Source organism: Pygoscelis adeliae, unplaced genomic scaffold (assembly GCF_000699105.1).
Source record: "Pygoscelis adeliae isolate BGI_AS28 unplaced genomic scaffold, ASM69910v1 Scaffold113, whole genome shotgun sequence".
Taxonomy (NCBI): domain Eukaryota; kingdom Metazoa; phylum Chordata; class Aves; order Sphenisciformes; family Spheniscidae; genus Pygoscelis; species Pygoscelis adeliae.
Window position 1 is genome coordinate 17590962 of NW_008825108.1, and position 5466 is coordinate 17596427.

General features: G+C 39.4%; 1 long non-coding RNA gene across 1 annotated transcript in view; it reads left to right on the forward strand.

Moving 5' to 3' along the window:
- Positions 1-5466, forward strand: part of LOC103920017 — a 173187-nt gene that overhangs the window by 17350 nt on the left and 150371 nt on the right. The gene's annotated exons all lie outside the window — the stretch shown is intronic.

The window sequence follows — 5466 nt, forward strand, 5'->3', positions numbered from 1 at the left end:
ATGCAGTGCCACTGCACACTTTAATTCAAAATTCATTGCAGTTTCTCCATTACACGTTTTGCTTGCATTGGCTTGATTTACCATGAACTTGGAGACCACATCCTTCTTAATGTCATTATGTTCATCACTGACATTTCTGTGGTCTGCTCTTCGGTGTTTGTATAAGCCATGTTAACACTGAAGCTTGACCAAGATTCACTTACCACAGACAGTTAAAAAAAATAAAAAAGAAGATATATTCTATTTTTAAAATAGCAAACATGTCCATGTTTGATGCAAACAAGCAAATAGGATCCAGGGGATGGCAAGGTGTTCAGTGGGGTGTTGCCTGTCCTGAAGCAGTACTCTTTGTCTCTCTTAGAGTTCTAAAATGAAAGTAAAGTGTTAACAGTTTAGGGCACCCCTTTTATAACATCTGTAGAAACTCAGTGATAACACATGATAGCATATGACACAGCGTACCACTGACCAACTTCCTTGGTGAATCAGTGACTTACAGCACGTTCATCTCGCGCTGCTGCAAGTTGCTGCTGAGGAGCTGCATCTTGCTGCAGCTGAAAAGTGGATGTGTCCTGTCACTTGCAGGAGCTCAGTGAAAGGGGGGCTGCTGCCTGTCAGTGACCCATGCCTTGATCGCATCCTGCCTGTTTGCATGACAGTCCTGTTGTCATTCTGAACGCAGAAGTTTGCCTAAAATATGACAATATGGTTCTATTAAAAAAGAGTAGCAGTACAACATGATGCTGTGTGCTACTTCGCTTTGAGCAGTGGCACAAAATACATTTGAATAGCATAAGAATTTGATCTTCCTTGGTGCCGTTGCAGCATATCCTTTTTATTTTTTTCTTAATGCATGAGTTAAATGGCTTAGTTCCCCAGCTCTTCTGTGGGAACATCTCTTTGGGGCACTGGCTTTTAATTTCCTTTGCTTTGCATAGCCCTTTAGCAGCTTGGAGGTGCTGTGTCTAACTTACTCTGGTCCAGATTCTGTTGTTCTTTGTGCCAGAGGACATGATTCAGAATGTCTTTTTGCCTGTGCAGCTTAAGTATGGCTAAAGTAAAGATGTGGTACAAGGAAGGTGATTAAAGTATTTAGCCTCCTTATGTACTTGAAAAAAAATTTCATTGCTTCCGCTGACTTGAGGATTCCCTATAGATGTAGCAACCAACTGGAGATGCTAGACACAGGGTTTTATTCTAATTCTTGGCCCTCACTGAATCTGAAGGAGCTGTAAGCATATTAAATGCCTTCACCTGGTCCATCCTGTCCACATGATCAAGCTAAAGAGTCAGGCTCCTTCTCCTTTGATCTCCTTCTGGATCCCGTATTTCATTTGTTGGGGGTTTTTTTGGTTTTTTTTTTTTTTGCCATGCTGTGGCTCACCTTCATTTGGTATCAGTTAAGGATTGCATTTGGAGGGTACATGCATCTGGACTATTTCACAGCTTGGATCTTCAGAGGCGTTCATGGGCTATGGCTGAATCTGCTTGGGCTGAGGTGGAGAGTCTGGAAGGCAGAGCTTGGTCTCTTTGAATAGGGCTGTTTGCGGGTCCCTTCTCCTCCTGCTTTGGAACAGGATATTGTGGCTAACTTAACGTGTGGGTGTGGGCGAGGGATCCTGGACAAGACCTAGGGGCTTAGGTCTGCTTTGGGAATTAGTTGGCGTGTAGACAGTGCTCCACCTCATGTCTGAATTGTAATGAAGTTTACACTGGAACTAACTTGCTCTCTAAAGCAAGGCACTTCCGCAATCCAAACAAAAATTACTGTTTTGAATTTGGGCGTCTTCATGGTTGGGTAACGTTTATTTCAGATGTGGAAACCTTTATTTAAGGGCAGTTGGTTTCACCTCAATGTCTTCAGCTTAAAAATCTCAGATACAGCTGAAGTCAGTAATAGAAGTCGTATTACTGAGTATGTCTGTATTCAATGACTAAAGTTCGAATGCTTTCAGTTCAGCAAGTTGAATACATCTGTGTTCAAAACCAAGGCAGTTCTTGTTAGAACTACAGATGCCTAAAAGATCATCTAGACTGCTGTGCTTGTATTTTGTAATATATCTACCAAGTTACCTTTCAGTATGTGGATGTTTGTAGGAACGCTAGATACAGCAGTGTAGGTTAAGAAAAAAAGTGGGAAGTGAACTATGAATTTTCAAGCTTCTGTGGTTCCCTCAGCGCTGTTTGGTGCTTCTGATACAAGTGGTGGGTTTTTTTTCTTTTAAAAAGGCTAAAGGATGAAAAACTGTTCTTGGGAGGACTCCGTCCACTTACTCCTTTGATTCTTTCCATAGAAATATAATTGTAAGAGCACCAAAGAAAGGGTGGCACTCTTTGAGATTTGACTGGTGTTCATTTGTATCAGTTGTTTACAAAAGGTGATAAATGCAGCGTATAACTTCTGTGGGGAAATACTCCTGTAAATTTTATTTTTCTACAGCTGTTCTCAGAGCTGTGAAAAAAATGATGCAACACTTCCATAACATTAAATTTGAGAAATAATTACACTTGGCAGTTTTTGTTTGCAGCAATGCACGAAAGGCTGAAGGCTTTTGTACAGTTCAAAGAGCACATTCCACAGATCTAGCAGTTGTCGGTTGCCTGCAGGGATCATTTGAATTTTCAAGGGAAAAAAGCATCAGAGTAATGCCCAGACCATTTGGTTGTATACTCTCAGCTCTCTCTTTTTAAATTTCACCTGTATGAAAAGTTATTTGGAAATAAGCCATACACAAATGTGGCATACCTTAATGTCAGTTAAAAGATTTTGTGTCAAATTTCATTGCTTCTGGTTCTTTCTTATTGATGCTTAATAATGTAGAGATTAATATGAAAAGTAAGATAACAAAAAATGAGGAATTACATTGTTCAAACACGTGGGAATGGTGAAAGTAGATAACAGCAAAGGGAAATCCCTTTACACGTTGGGACCCTGTAGTTATTTGTCAGCTTATTGCATTAGCCAAATTGTACAAGATACTCTCTGTTGCTTCGCTGTAGGAGAGCCCCGGTCAAAAAGGTAAACCCTCTCATCTGGTGTGCCAAGCCTGGAAAACTTGCCAGCTCCTATATCACACTTGCAGCTCCGTCACTCTCCATAAATGTGTTGACTGTCACTGTGTGTCTGTCTAAAGCTTCTGCTTATCTAACAGGAGGCGATGTGAATATTTTTACGCTATGTACCCTAATAGGATTTTTGGTGAAATAGTCCATGGTATCTCTCGGAGAAAAAAATCTTTTTTCCTATTGCTAGGTGATTATCTTTATTTGTTCTGGCTGTGGGTTGTTGCACAGCTCCTAAACTCCGTAGTCCTTCTGTTTTCAGTCATGTACAGACGCAAAAAGTTTGACGCTAAGAAGCCTTGCTCTGGAGCATAGATAGGTTTTTTCCTCATCATTTGTGCTAGCTGCTTGGTTTGTATTGCTGAAATCTCTCTCACCTCCCTCCCTACAAAGTGCAGTGCCTTGAGCTGAACCCATGCCACAACCTGGTGGGAGTGGTGGTGGGGTGGACCTCCTCAGGCTCGGCACCCTTCTGCCAGTGTGCCTCACCTGAAACTGCATAGCTCTTCTGAGGTCACTTAATCAGTGCCACTTTAATCAGTTTTTTAATGGTTAAAAAACCTTAAAATACTCATTTTAGCTTTAAGAAATTAAGGCATATCTTGTATTTACTGCTGTCACTTGCACAGTATTGTGTCATGATAGCCATTACAGGCAATTCTTGCTAGAATGATTTCATGTCATCTGTTATTAAGAAGTGGTATAAAATAGATGTAGAAAAGAAAGAAGAGAATTAAGAAATAAAAACAATTGAGACTATAAATCAGTTAATTAACTGTAAATTAGATCGCTGAGTAAAATTAAAATACTTGTTATAACATTTCTGTATATTCTGTCCCCTCTGTTTGGATGGAAGTATTACAGTTGTCGATTTAGTTATTTTCTTACGTGATGAATATATAATGCTTTCTTATGTAATAATAGATCTTACTGAAAATCAGTGAGGCAAGTTTGGGGTGAAATTACTATGAGGAAAACTTTTGATTCTTTCCTACAATATGACAGTAGAATTTTTTGGATTATGTGGGATTGTGCATATTTTCTTGATAAAGGTGGTTTTGTTTTAATGCCAGTGGAATGAAGAGTAATCTTGTAATGAAGTTGAAAGAAGAGAAAGGCAGAAGGAACGTGATCATCTTAACATCACTGTAATCTGTAGATTGCTGGATTCATAAACAGAGGTGACCACTGCAATTTTGAGGTAGATGCTCTAACTGCTACACCATGGGATGTAGCCTCCATCTGCCTTGTGAAGTGTGGTTGGATGCAAAAGGTCCAGCTCCTAGAATAACAACTGCCCGGAGTAGAAGCCCTGATTCCAGCCAGCTGAGATCTTAAGAGCACTGCAGGGCACTGTCACCACATGGAAATAACTATATGAATCCCGATAGTCTGTCCTCAGCTCTGCAGAAGCAAAAATACCTGGTTTTGTCAAATCAAGAAGTGGGCTGAAATCACTAGACTAAGAATGACTTTATAATGTTCTTCTAAATGAGAGGTACTTCACACAGTCAAAAGTAGTCATTGTATTTACAGAAGAAAAGTGAAGCAGTTGGTCATTTCTAAATAGGGAAATGGTTTGAATTTCATTACTAAGAAAACCCTTAGTCTTTGCTAATATAGCTGTTTTAATTAGTACTTTCTTCTTCAAAAGTGTGCTCATACGAGTATCTCTCAGTATCAAGTAATCAAAACCAATAAAATTATTTCAAAAAGGAAGGAGTTTATCAGTATTCCATCTTCTGAACTCAAACTCATCAGTTTCTTTTTGCGAAAAGACAAGTGTGAAGTCCTTAACGAAGTGCATTTTGAAGAGAGGAAGCGTAGCTGCCACAGGTGTATACAACCAAATTCTGCTCAGTCAGGTAAGATGTTTCATGAAACCAGAATCTGAGTAGGGCTTCTTGTGTGAATGTTGTGAGCAGGATTTTGCATTGTATAGCTGTTTGAGGTCACGTAATGTAAATATTACTGGAACTTGGGATAAGAAGGTAGGACAATAAGGGAGCCCTTATGCAAGCACTAATTGCTTTTTCTTATGCAAATACCAGTTCCCTTTACTGGCCTAATGCTTTGCTTTTCTCCTGCGGCAAACAAATAAATAACAACAACAACAACAACAATTAATAATAATAATCATCATCATCATCATCATCATCATCATCATCTGTATTATATGTCACGTCTTCAAATAATTTTGTTAACTTCCCTTTGTTTTCCATAGCCATTTCTACGTTGCTCTCTTCAGCTCCTCATTGCTTGCTTTTTCTTCTTGCCTCCTCCTCATTTCTTGTTTGTTGTACCTGAGAAACATACTGTTCTAAGTTCTGTTCTCTTTCATCCTTCTACTACTTTTATCTGGCTCCCAACTGGAAACTCGAGCATTACTCTGCTCTCTCTTTC